The sequence below is a fragment of the Arachis hypogaea genome, chromosome 15, assembly GCF_003086295.3.
Source record: "Arachis hypogaea cultivar Tifrunner chromosome 15, arahy.Tifrunner.gnm2.J5K5, whole genome shotgun sequence".
Taxonomy (NCBI): Eukaryota; Viridiplantae; Streptophyta; class Magnoliopsida; order Fabales; family Fabaceae; genus Arachis; species Arachis hypogaea.
In genome coordinates this window covers 55,792,342-55,806,096 of record NC_092050.1, presented here as the reverse complement: position 1 = coordinate 55,806,096, position 13,755 = coordinate 55,792,342, and the positions used below count along the sequence as shown (strand labels likewise).

At 39.4% G+C, this 13,755-nt stretch overlaps 1 non-coding gene across 1 annotated transcript; it reads left to right on the top strand.

Moving 5' to 3' along the window:
* The first annotated feature begins 838 nt into the window (after nt 1-838).
* Nucleotides 839-946, top strand: LOC112753220 (small nucleolar RNA R71). Its single transcript, XR_003177613.1, has one exon. It is a non-coding gene; the product is annotated as a small nucleolar RNA R71 (small nucleolar RNA).
* Nucleotides 947-13,755: the final 12,809 nt, after the last annotated feature.

Below are 13,755 nucleotides of genomic sequence, written 5' to 3'. Positions count from 1 at the left end.
CTGGAGCTCAAAGGCTGGTTATTAGAGTTATTCATTATCCAATCTGTGAGACAAGAGCTTGCAGGGTAGAGTTCAGACCATTTAGTGTAGCATAAAGGTTATTTTCCATGGTCTATTGTCTCTGGTCAATAGATTGTAGTAAGTCATCATTAGCAGATGAAGAAGAATAAGTAATTTGAGAGGTCTGCTGTTGGGTATTCTGTGGTCCTTGGGATTGCCTCAGGTGTGGTGCTCTGTAAGGCTGGTTCTGGTTCTGCTGCCTGTTGTTGTTGTTATTCCACCTCTGATTTCCCTGATTGTCTCTGCCTCCTCTATTGTTGTTGTCCCTCCAATTCTGGTTAGAATTGTCCTGCCATCCATGGCTGTAATTGCCACCTTGATTGTACCCTTGGTTGGGGCGGTCATAGAAGTTATGAGTGGCTGCCACGGTGTTGTCTTCCTTCTGGAGCTGTGGACATTCGTCAGTATAATGGCTATAATCAGCACAGATTCTGCAAACTCTCTGTGGGACTAACTGTTGGCTTTGATGTGGTGGAGAAGGTTGAGCTTGCTGAACTTGTTGTTGATTCAATTGCATCTGCTTCAGCAAGTTGGTCATTTCACAGATACTCTGAGTTAGAATAGCAGTCTCTCTGCTAGAGGAAACTTCTGCAACGGCTTTTGAACGGCCTTGTTTCTGCCTATGATTCTGAGTGGATTTAGCTAAGTCACTGATCAATTGCCATGCCTCATCAGTGGCCTTGTACTTTTTCATAGACCCATTGCTAGCACTTTCCAATGTGGTCTTATCTTGGGGCCTCATGCCCTGTGTGACGTAACCGAGCAACACTATCTTGTCAATCATATGGTGGGGGCATGCTTCCAGAAGATTATTAAAACTCTCCCAGTATTCATAGAGAGTCTCAGATTCGTCCTGAACAATCATGGAAATGTCTTTCCTCAGTTTATCAGTATCTTCAGCTGGAAAGAACTTTTCCAAAAATTCTCTTCTAAGTGTATCCCAATTAGATACAGTTGCTACGGGTTGAGTGTAGTACCACTTTCTTGCCTTTCCCTCAAGAGAAAATGGGAAAGCTTTCAACAAAATTGAAGTTTTATCTGCACCATCACGCCTGACAGTAGAACAGGCTGCTTGAAAATCTCTCAGGTGCTTTATAGGCTCTTGAGCAAGTAAGCCATGAAATTTGGGCATCAAATTGAGCAGTGCAATCTTTATGTCAAAGTCTGTAGCCACCGCTGGGTGATGCACTTCAAACGGTTGCATTGTAAAATCAGGGGCTCCAGCCTCCAGGATAGTAACTCTCATAGGTTCTGCCATGTCACCCACAAGTAAATCAACCGAATCAGTAGAACGGGGGCTGATTTCTTCCTCAAATGACATTTCAGATCTGCCCTCAGAGGGGACTAACTGACGCCGAGCTTGCCTTATTCGTGAAATAGTTCTTTCAATCTCAGGATCGAATACTGGCAAACTTGGATCAGGAAGTGAACGCGTCATCTAGCGAAAGAAACAAGCAGCTCATAGTAGCAAGATAAAATAAAATGCAAATAAATAAATTCCAATTAATAACTTTAGCACTCTATTGCAACTCCCCGGCAACGACGCCAAACATTGACGTGGCGAAAATTGGCGAATTAAGAATTGTTATGAGATATGCGTTGCAAATATAGTTCTTAACCAACCAGAAATCCGCTTATCAATTTAGAAGGGTTGTCACAAAAATCAAAATTAAAATACTGGGAGTATAAATCCCAGGTCGTCTCCCAACGAGTTGCAGAAAGGTGTGCTATTTTATTAATCAGATGTTTTCAAAAAGGGTTTGAGTTGAATAAACAGGAAATTAAATTGGAGAAATTAAGTAAGTTAAATAAAAGCCTTGACTGGGAGTAGATTAGTTGGAAGCCCTATTCTTGTTGAAGTACTCTCAAGATTAATTGATAATTGAAGGTTGTTCTGTTTAGTTATCCATTACTAGGTAAGGGAAAGTCAAACAAGTTGGAATACTGTTTCTATTCACAAGTTCCAATCCGCTCAATTGAAAAGGATTAGTGTCAGTGACTAGAGAGCATTCCAACAATAAACTCAATTACAATTTTTCTTTTAAGCATCCCAACTCAAGGGTTCCTTTCAATCAACTCCCCATCAAGTTAGGGAACTACTCGCTCATTGTGAATATAGAACTCATAACACAGGAAAGGGAATTAAAGAAAGACATGATAAATAAAACTCAAAGAAATCAATTAAAAATTAATGTAATTCTTGTATTAATAAATTCTAAAATAATCCAATAGTAAAATTGAGTAAATTAAAGGACATGGAAGAGTAAAGCCAAGTAAAGAAAATGAACTAGAATGACGAAGTCTTGATTAGGTAATAACTCTTCTCAATATCCCAATGCAAAGAGCAATAGAAATAAAAATCCTAAGAACTATGAATGTGTAGAGAGAAAACCTAGAGGAGGAGTAAGACTAGATCTAAAAACTAAAAATTGTGTAGAATGAATGTTGTTCTTGGTTTCTGCATGTTCTCTGGCTCTAGTCTGCTTTTCTGGGCCAAAAACTGGGTCAAAACAGGGCCCAAAATCGCCCCCAGTGAATTCTGCAGATTATGCAGATCGCGCACGTCACGCGATCGCGTCATTCATGCGGACGCGTCATTCAACGTTTTGCTTGCCACGCGGGCGCGTCGTCCACACCTCCGCATCACTTGTGCTATTCCAATCCGCGCGGTTGCGTGGGCCATGCGGCCGCGTCACTGCGATTTCCTCTCTTTCGCGCGGTCGCGTGAGCCATGCGGCCGCGTCACTTTTCGCGGGTCATCCCCTTAATTTCCTGTGTTCCTTCCAATTTTGCAAGCTCCCTTTCCAATCTCCAACTCATTCATGCCCTATAAAGCCTGAAACACTTAACACACAGATCATGGCATCGAATGGAATAAAGGAGAATTAAAATACATAATTAAAAATCTTTAGGAAGCATGTTTTCAATCATGTAATAATTTTAGGAAGAAAGTATAAATGCATGCTAATCATATGAATAAGTGGGTAAAGATCAGGATAAAACTACACAATTAAACACATTATAGACCATAAAATAGTGGTTTATCACGCTACGTTCAATCACTTCACTTAGCGCTATGAAGGCACCCACAAGGAAGGCTGGGACGCAACAAAATTTACGGGCCTGGGCCAAGGAAACAAGCATTGAGAACTGCGTTAAAACACTGAACTGAGCACTTCCCTGGGAGCAGCACCAAGGGCCAATTTCAATTCAATTTCCATTTTGATCCAATTCTTCACCAAAAAATGAAAAGCCCACTCCAAATTCTGAAGATCAAAAATAGAAAGTGTATAAATAGGACTTAGTTTGATTTAGAGAAAACCTTTACTTTCACACTTGAACTTTCTTTTATTTGGAGTTTTATTTTTAGCTTTGAATTGGGGAATTGGGATTGAGAGCTGAGTTCTCTCCTGCTTACTCTCACTTTTGCATTACTTACTTTCTGTTTCTGAATTTTGGATTGAGATTGAAGGAATTCTGTTTCAATCTTTGATATGCAATTCATCTTGTTTTCTTCTGCATAATTCTAAGGATTGGGAATTGGATTTAGCTTTTTGTCTTCATTTTCATTTCTTTTGCAACTCTTGCTATCTGTTCTTGGAATTTGGATTGAGATTGAAGAGCTTCATTGATTCTAAGTCTGAGAATCATCTTTTACCTCTCTTCTCAATTGTTCTAAGAATTGGATCTAAGTTTCCTTTACTGCTTTCATCTTCTTTTCTTCTGTAAATTGTTCTCTGTTGGATCAAGGAAGGAATTAAGATCTAGACTTCTTTTATAGTCTCATTGAGCCCCTGAGATCTTGAATTTCTTTCATAGCCTTTTCAATTGAGCTGAATTTACTTTTTGTCTTGTTCTTCAAGCAATTTTCCATTTCTGTTTAGATCAATTGCATTTACTTCATCTTCTTTACTTTCCATTTTTAAATTCTGCATCCCAGTATCCCATATCCCTTTACTATTCAAGCAATTTACATTACTTGCACTCTAAGCTTCAGCTATTTATATTTTTTGCAATCTAAGTTTCAGTCATTTACATTATTTTCAGCTCTTTTACTTCCTCTGCTCTTTAATTTACTGTCAATTCTCCCTCTCCCTTTATTTTCATGCAATTTAGCTTCTGTTGGTTACTATTCACTCAAATCATCAACTGTTTTCTTAACTAAATCAACCATCTAACTAAAATTGCTAAATCTATCAATCCCTATGGGATTGACCTCACTCATGTGAGTAATTACTACTTGATGCAACCCCGGTACACTTGCCGGTGAGTTAGGTGTTGGAATCTGACCAAAAGCATGGGTTTGGATTTTCACACTAAAAATAGGATTGATGTTGCAACTATAGTCCAAACCCAACCATTGATCATCAATCAAATTATAATCCTAACGATGTCACAATCAACACAAAATAACCGGGAGTGTTAAATCCCGGGTCGTCTTCCCTAGGAACTAATTACGATGAGCGCATACAATCTTGGTTGTGAAAAGCAAGGGGGTTTCAATGATTGAAGTAAACAAATAAAGATATAAAAGAACAAGGCAAAATTGCAATTAATAAAGTAATAAAAGAACTAAAGAACTCTGTATGTAATATAAACAAGTAAAACTATAAAGTAATTGAAAAGTGGTTCAAAACATAAATGAAACTTTAACTTGGGATGAGTTATGGAATTCCTTCCTTGTCATAACCACAACTTTGATAATTATGATGGATTAATCTCACTAAGTCAACCCTTAAGTCAAGTGAGCATAATTGTTATTAATCCACAAGTCCTAGCTTACTTACTAATTACCTTAGTAAAAAGCTAGCGTTAGTGGAAACAATAACAACTAACAACCCAAGAATTATCACTAAATGTTGGGCATTATAGCTCTAGTAATCCATAGACTCATTTTTCCCAAGCCAAGGGGTGGAAATTAACCCCATAGCTAGGGTTGACATTTCATCAAATGCCTAGTATGCATATTCACAAAACATGGCAAAATTGGTAAATTAATAAAAGATATGAACCATAAATGATAACAAGCAACCAAAGCAACTCAACAAACATAAAATAAGCATCAAACATTAAATTCATGAACCAAAACATAAAATTTCAAAGGAATGTAAACCACGCATATATTGACAAGAGAAATTGAAATAGAAGGAAGTGTAGAACAAGTGATGTAATTAAAAGAAAAATTAAAGAAATACTTACAATGCAATTGCTAGAATCTAAAATTAAACTTGAATTATAAAATGCTATAAACCCTAATTAAAACCCTAAGAGAGAATTTCCTAATCTACACTACTCCCACTCCTACTATGTATTTCTACCCTACAAGTGAGCTCCCTTACTTATGTGTCTATATGCCCGTAATATAGCCTCTCAAACCACCCTTTATCACTTCAGAAATGGCCCTAGAGACCCCCAAAAAGGCACAGCACATGACTTTTTAATGGAGGCATGCGCTGGTACCTGTGCGGACGCACAGACGTGTGCGTCCGCACACTTCGCCAAATTTCCACTTGTGCGTACGCACAGAGGGTTGTGCACACGCACGCATGCTGATTTCCTCCTTGTGCGTATGCACGCATGGCTGTGTGCTTCTCCTTTGTTTTCTTCATGTTTTTTCCCTTTTTGCATGCTTTCTTCCACTTCTAGCAAACCATTCTTACCTCTAGGACCTGAAATCGATCAACAAACATGTAATGGCACCGATTGGCATAAAAGTGGGATTAAAATCACTAACTTAAGCTCAAAAATGCATGTTTTCACATTTAGGCACAATTTAGAGAGAAAACACAAAACCATGTGATAAACCCATATTTTATGATATATATTATGCTCAATTTAAGACATTTATTCAATCCTTCACCTACTTATTCATGAAAATTGCATGGTTTTACTTTCCCTTCCTTATTATGTGATATATGTGAAATACATGTTTCCTATGCTTTAAAATTATTTATTTTAACTTTCCTTTATTACCATTTGATGCCGTGATTTGTGTGTTAAGTAGTTTCAGATATTCTAAGGCAGGAACGACTTAAAGGATGGAAAGGAAACATACAAAAATGGAAGGAAAGCACAAAGTGGAGTTTTTGAAGAAATTGGCAGCGACGCGAACGCATGGACGACGCGGCCGCATGCCCAGTGCGAAAAGACAGCGACGCAAACGTGTGACTGACTCGGACGCGCGCCATGAGCAGAACACAGATGACGCGGACACATGATCGAAGCGAACGCGTGATAAGGAAAACTCCAGATGACGCGACCGCGTGACCCACGCGGACGCGTGACAGACGCCACACACCAGAAATTACAAAAAATGCTCCCAGCGATTTTTGAAGCCCTTTTTGGCCCAGATCCAAGTCTAGAAGGCACAGATTAGAGGTTATGAAGTGGGGAAATGCATCCATATGGGAGAAAGATCCAATTATTCACTTTTCATAGTTTTAGATGTAGTTTTTTAGAGGGAGAGGTTCTCTCCTCTTTCTTAGGGTTTAGGATTAGGATTTCTTATTATTTCAATTTAGTATTCCAACTCCTTATGAGGTTCAATATTCCTTTATTTTATATTTGCCTTTTGCTTTCAGATATTTTAATGCTTTCCTTTAATTAGTTTTGTTGCCAAATTGGCTTATGAACCATTCATGTTTAGATTTGATTTTCTATTTAATATGATTTTAGGTATTTCAGAATTATGATTGTTTTCCTTTATTTACATTAATAATTTACATTTTCTTCCTTTCGACTTGGTTGATTAATTTGTAACTCTTGAGTTGTCAAACTCATCTTGATTGATAATTGTTATTTTTACCAATTGAATTAAACTCCAATAACTCTAGTCTTTTCTTGGAAATTGACTAGGACCTGAAGATCAAACTAATTGGTCCACTTGACCTTCCTTTGCTTTAGTAAAGGTTAACTAAGTGGGAGTAAAATTCAATTCTCATCACCATTAATAAGGATAACTAGGATAGGACTTCCAAAATTCTCATACCTTGCCAAGAGTTTCTTTTACAGTTATTTATTTATTTTATCTGTCATTTAAATTACTTGTTCCTTACTTTCAAAACCCCAATTTACAAAACTCATAACCAATAATAAGAACATACTTCCCTGCAGTTCCTTGAGAAGACGACCCGAGGTTTAAATACTTCGGTTATCAATTTATTTAGGGGTTTGTTACTTGTGACAACCAAAATGTTTGTACAAAAGGATTTTCCGTTGGTTTAGAAACTATACTTACAACGCGATTACTTTTATTCTTTACCAATAGAGAATTCCGACCGTCAAAATGGCGCCGTTGTTGGGGAACTGCAATCGTGTGCCTTATTATTGGTTATTGTAAATATTTTTCTTTTACTTGTTTATTTGTTTTTGGTTTCTCCTTTTATTTCCATTAGCCACTATGAACTCTCACCCCTTCTCGCTTTGAGTTTGGTTCTAATATTGTTGAAGGAAACGGAAGTTATAACAGGAACATGCATCAAGGTTAGAACAATCAAAGATGGATGGAGCCAAGAGGATTTGATCAACCTTTTAGACAACAACACCCTCCAAGATATCATGGACAAAGACCATTATACAATGCAAACCAAGCTAATAGATATGGTGGACAGCCTTGTAACTACCAACAAGCCCCACCTGTGCCTATAGACCATCCTCTCAACATAACTTTGGACCACCACACTCATAAGCTCCTTTTTACCATTCACCACCGTATGAAGTTGATCTACTGTTTCCTTATTTACCCTGATTCCAATCCAATTACTCCCAAACACCACCACTTCCCTATGTACCATGTTCAAATCCATCACCTCGAGAATCACAGGCTCGCCTCAAGGAAACAGTAGATCAACTTCATACAACCCTTCATCAGCTGGAGCAAGCAATACATCAATTATCCTCCAGACGTTTAAACCCTCAAGGAACTCCAATAGCTTTATATGGAGAATCTAATGATGAATATAGCATGAAGGAGACACTAGAAACCCAGAGGGCTATAATGAGCATAACTTTGTTCTGGAACAATTGGAGGAAGCTCAAATTATCCAAGAAGAAGAAGTACTGATTGAAGATTTAGGAGATGCTGAACCTCCATGGGAATCCAGAGTTGTGAAGAATTCCGTCAAGGACGTTACAATTGATGCTAAGGAGGATAGTGAACGGCCCCCAAGACACAAGTTTCCTTGATGATGGTAGCCTCAAGTCAAGTTCTCCTAGTAATGAACTTGCATCCGCAAGTGAATTCTCTGAGATTGAAGAACCTTATTCAAGTGAATACGAAGAAGATGCGGAGGTAGATTTTTCTCAACCTCCAGCTTATGACTTGAGTGATGAGGAAGACATAGAAGACTTTGATCGGGACGATGTTGCATTTGAAGAATTCTGCAAGGAAGTGGAAAAATTCACAGAAGAGCACAAGGGAGTAGAACTTACAGAACCACTAGAAACACCTATCCCAAGGCCATTACCACCCAATACAAGCTTCAAGTGGGTACAATCCTTAACCTTTAACTTTATTTTTCCACTTGAATATGGTTTGCTTGAAATAGATGGCCAGCTTAGAGCTCTCTGCGGCTCTAAGAGTAAGAGGGAAATGGCTCGTACTTAGAGCTGGTGCACAAGGTTCAATAAGGTTCCACGCTTCAACTCGAAGTGCACGGATTGGCATCATGTTCAATCGAATGGATCTCGGAAAACGTTTGGTCATCTTGGTGAGAATCTAATTTCTGAACCGCCCGGACGGAAAAAATATAGATCAAGACGAAGGCGGATTTAAAAGCAAAGTTTGGGATCCTGGAATCTATTCTGACATTCGTCACCCCGGGAGCCTGAGAATCTGTTTGAAGCTGCTCAGAAGCTTTACATGCCTATTTTGGGACCCCGGAGGCTGTTGGCATTCCAAACATTGGTGGAAATTTCTGGATGAATTTAAGCACAAGCCACCATAACAGGAAGCTTATCTAATGTCCAACTTAAGGACTTTAACTAAAAGTGCTAGGTGGGAGACAACCCATCATGGTATGATCATTTCTGTTTCCATTTTATTTTGTTTTGTTTATTTTTATATTGTTTTATTTTCATTGAACCTGGATAGTATTCGTAGGCATTTGCATTGGCATTACATACTGCATAACTGCATAATTGCATATATAAGAAAAAAAAGAAAGAAGGCGTACGACGCGATCGCATCGCTAAAGCGTTCGCGTCAGTCGCGAAAAATAACTCCCACGCGTCTGCGTCATTCACGTGGCCGCGTGATCTGGAAATCGGCGTAAAAATCCAACGCCCAGAAATCTGGGCTGGAATCGTGCGGCTGTCGTGCGTCTAGCACAAACGGCCCACGCGTTCGCGTCCCTGACGCGAACACGTCACTTGCACAAAACCTATCCTACGCGAAAGCGTGAGCGACGCGTTCGCGTCGCATGGATTGCACAACACCCCAAAGGAGACAGAGAGTTGCGCTGAAACGACGCTGGACTTTTGCGTTTCGCATAAATTCCAGCGACGCGGTTGTATGCCTCATGCGACAGTGTCATTAATCCTTTTTCCTATTTCATGCGATCGCGTCACTCACGCGATCGCGTCAACCCCCGTCCATCCTAGCCACGCGACCGCGTGCCCCATGCGTTCGTGTGGATTCAAATTTATTAACCCCCTGTGACGCGAAACTCTACCCCGTCGCGCCCCCCATTCCCCTTCTTCTCCCTTTCTTCTCTGCAACCCTCCCCTGCGCCCATCACCACCACCGGCCGTACCACCGTCGACCACCCAGCCACAACCGCGACGCCAACACCCCCCTTCTTCCTTCCCTCTCTTTCTTCTCTTTCTCTTCTCTTATTCCCTCCACCACCGCTGCCACCACCGTGGCCAGCCACCACCACGGCGCCCTCACCACCGCACCTCCCACCAACACCCACCCCCTCCCTTCCTTTCCCCTTAACCACCCGTAAAGGAAGATTATTATTTATTATGTCTTTCAGTATTTCTCTTCCTTATTTTGTGAAATTTACATTCATAATGAGTGAGTAGTTCCATAACTTGATTGGGAGATGATTGAAAGGAAACCTTGAGTTGGATTACTTAAAAGAAACCTTGATTGGGAGATGATTGAAAGAAAAACCTTGACTGGGACGCTGTCAAGGAGAGGATAGCCCTTGACCCTACTGTCCCATGGGTCATGGGTAAGAACACCACCATGCCTAAAAGAATCAAGCAGATATACTTGAATGCTGAGGCTCGGCTCTAGCACTAGATCCTGAGTAACTTTATTATGCCAAGCACTCATGAGACGGAGCTGTCTGCTGCTATGATTACCCTCCTCTGGTGTGTGATGGAGGGTAAGGACCTGTACTTGCCACGATTCATCCGGCACTATATGGCCAGGGTCCATGTCAGAGGCACCCTCCCTTTCCCTTACCTGGTCACCCAGCTAGGCCGTCGAGTTGACATGCCTTGGGAGGATGCTGATGAGAAGCCACCTGCTGCGGATTGCAAGAAGATCATTCCTCACAGCAGAAACTTTCTGGCTTTTGGGAACAGACCTTCATTTCTTACTGCTTCTGATGAGATAGCCACACCTTCAGCTGCCACCTCTTCTTCCACTGCTGCACCTGCCCCACCCATTGCACCTCCAGCTGCTCCTGAGCCTATTTACCATTTGTTGCATCGACTCTTCGCCCGCTTGGAATGCATGGAGCGTTGCAACAAGCGACGCTATGAGCACGTCATGTTGATGATCCGTTCCGGCGGCGACATCCCCTCCGAGCCTGACACCCCTTCTGATACATCTGAGGTGGAGGAGGACGCTCACGAGGAGGAGACCCCCACCTAGGCTGCATAGGCAGGACCGGAGCAAGCTGCGCCACAGCAGGGGGAGCCACACCAGCTACAGGCCGCAGATCCAGAGATTTCTATCCAGTTAGAGCCTCTTCTACAGTAGACAGATCCACCTACCCTCATTTAGTCTGTAGATCCTCAGGCCACTACCGAGACTCCCGCAGCCCATCCTTCCAGTGATGACCCTCCTTCACACCCAGCTTGAGTGAGCATCGAGGACGATGCTTTACTTTAAGTGTGGGGAGGTCGCAATCACTGGCGTATTTTTTGGTGAACCACTAGAGACTCTTTTATTTCATTTTGGTTATTTCTCTGTATTTTTTTCTTTATTTTTATTTTTATCTTTCAGTACTTATACATTGTTATTTTTATGTGTTTTTACTCTATTTTCTGCATTTTGTACTTTATTTCATATTTTAGCCATTTAGTTTAATTTGCAATTCTAACTTATTCGTTATAGAATATGTGGATTAATTAGTATAGTTTACCCCTTTTAGCATATGATAGTTTGGTTTAAATTGAAAATAAAAAGGAAGTAAACTAGAGACTTTAACAGAATAAAAATAATCCACACCTTGTATATAGAACATAACATGTTAGTAGTTAACAACACTTCATCAAGGAGGAACACTAAAACTTTAATGCCACCCAAAAAAAATTTTTACATTAAGAATAATGGGAATTCTTAATTTCCACTTGCATGACATGTATAACTGATATATGAATTTTGAGCTAGAGAACACACAGCCTGTGAGTTTTGAGTTTAATTATATGGTTACATTCAAACCATAAATTTTATTCCTGTGTGTTTCGCCCTTCTTTTTATTCTGATGTTCTTTGTTTTGTTTTAATCTATATGTCCAATTATAGAGTATAGATACATACTAAGAGATGATTGAGGCCATTACTTGTTTAAGCTCAATTATCCCAAATAAGCCTAGCTTTTTACATCACCCTTGTTAGCCCCCTTGAGCTTTTAATCCCCTCTTGTTCTATAAACCACATTAGCAGAAAAACAGAATAAAAAATCCCAAGTTGAATCCATGGTTAGCTTAAGATAGAAATTGTGTATTGTTTAAGTGTGGGGAACTCTATGGGAACTTGGATGATAGAAACAAGTAGGAAAGTTAAAAAGAATAAAGATATCTCAAAATAAAAATTTTGGGAAGCATGCTCATGTGAAATCAATTGAATAACCATGTGCATTAAAAAAAATTTAAATTTTATTTAAATAAAAGGGATACAAAAATTCCCCAATTACAAAATAAAAAAGAATCAACGCACATGGGATAAAATTTAAGTTAATGAGCTTGCAGTACAAAGTGAGAAAAATCTGGGCAAATAGGTTGATAAGCTTTGAATTACAAAATATGTATGTTAGGTGAGATCTTAGACTAGTCAAGGATTCACTTATTAGCTCACTTAGCCTTATACATATACCATTACCTTTACCTTGGCCCCATTACAACCTTGAAAAAAGACCTCATGATTTTTGTATGTCTGTATTCTATAATTGTTGATTAGTTAGACGAAGAACAAAGCTATAGAAAGCAAGGATAAAAAGAAGAATAGAGAGATTAACCCAATAAACACTGAGTGACTAGAGAGTAAACACAAAATCCAGTGAGGGTTCAATAGCTCATCACCATATATCTCTGCTTAAAATGTTGATTGCAAGTTTGAAAAATATTTTTACCCATCTCAATTGTAAAAGTGCCTTAACATTATCTAAGGTTGGCTATGCATATATGATTCCTTGAGAATGTGAATTAATTTAACTACATGTAAGTTTTATATACAAGTGAATAAAAATTAGAATTGTATGACTCATTTAGGTAGTTGCATTTAGAATAGATTGCATTGCATGAGATTCCACCACTTTAACCTTACCTTATTCTTTATCTTGGACTTAGCATGAGGACATGCTATTGTTTAAGTGTGGGGAGGTTGATAAACCCATATTTTATGATATATATTGTGCCCAATTCAAGAGATTTATTCAATCCTTCACCCACTTATTCATGAAAATTGCATGGTTTTACTTTCCCTTCCTTATTATGTGATATATGTGAAATACATGTTTCCTATGCTTTAAAATTATTTATTTTAACTTCCTTTTATTACCATTCGATGCCGTGATTTGTGTGTTAAGTAGTTTCAGACATTCTAAGGCAAGAATGACTTAAAGGATGGAAAAGAAACATACAAAAATAGAAGGAAAGCACAACGTGGAGTTTTTGAAGAAACTGGCAGCGACGCGAACTCATGGACGACGTGGCCGCATGCCCAGTGTGAAAAGATAGCGACGCAAGCGCGTGACTGACGCGGACGCGCGTCATGAGCAGAACACAGATGACGTGGACGCATGACCGAAGTGAACGCGTGATAAGGAAAACTCCAGATGATGTGACCGCGTGACCCACGTGGACGCGTGACAGACGCCACGCACCAGAAATTACAGAAAATGCTCCCAGTGATTTCTGAAGCCCTTTTTGGCCCAGATCCAAGTCCAGAAGGCACAGATTAGAGGTTATGAAGTGGGGGAATGCATCCATATGGGAGAGAGCTCCAATTATTCACTTTTCATAGTTTTAGATGTAGTTTTTTAGAGGGATAGGTTCTCTCCTCTCTCTTAGGGTTTAGGATTAGGATTTCCTTTTATTTCAATTTAGTATTCCAACTCCTTATCAGGTTCAATATTTCTTTATTTTATATTTGCCTTTTGCTTTCAGATATTTTAATCCTTTCCTTTAATTACTTTTGTTGCCAAATTGGCTTATGAACCATTCATGTTTAGATTTGATTTTTTATTTAATATGATTTGAGGTATTTCAGAATTATGATTGTTTTCCTTTATTTACA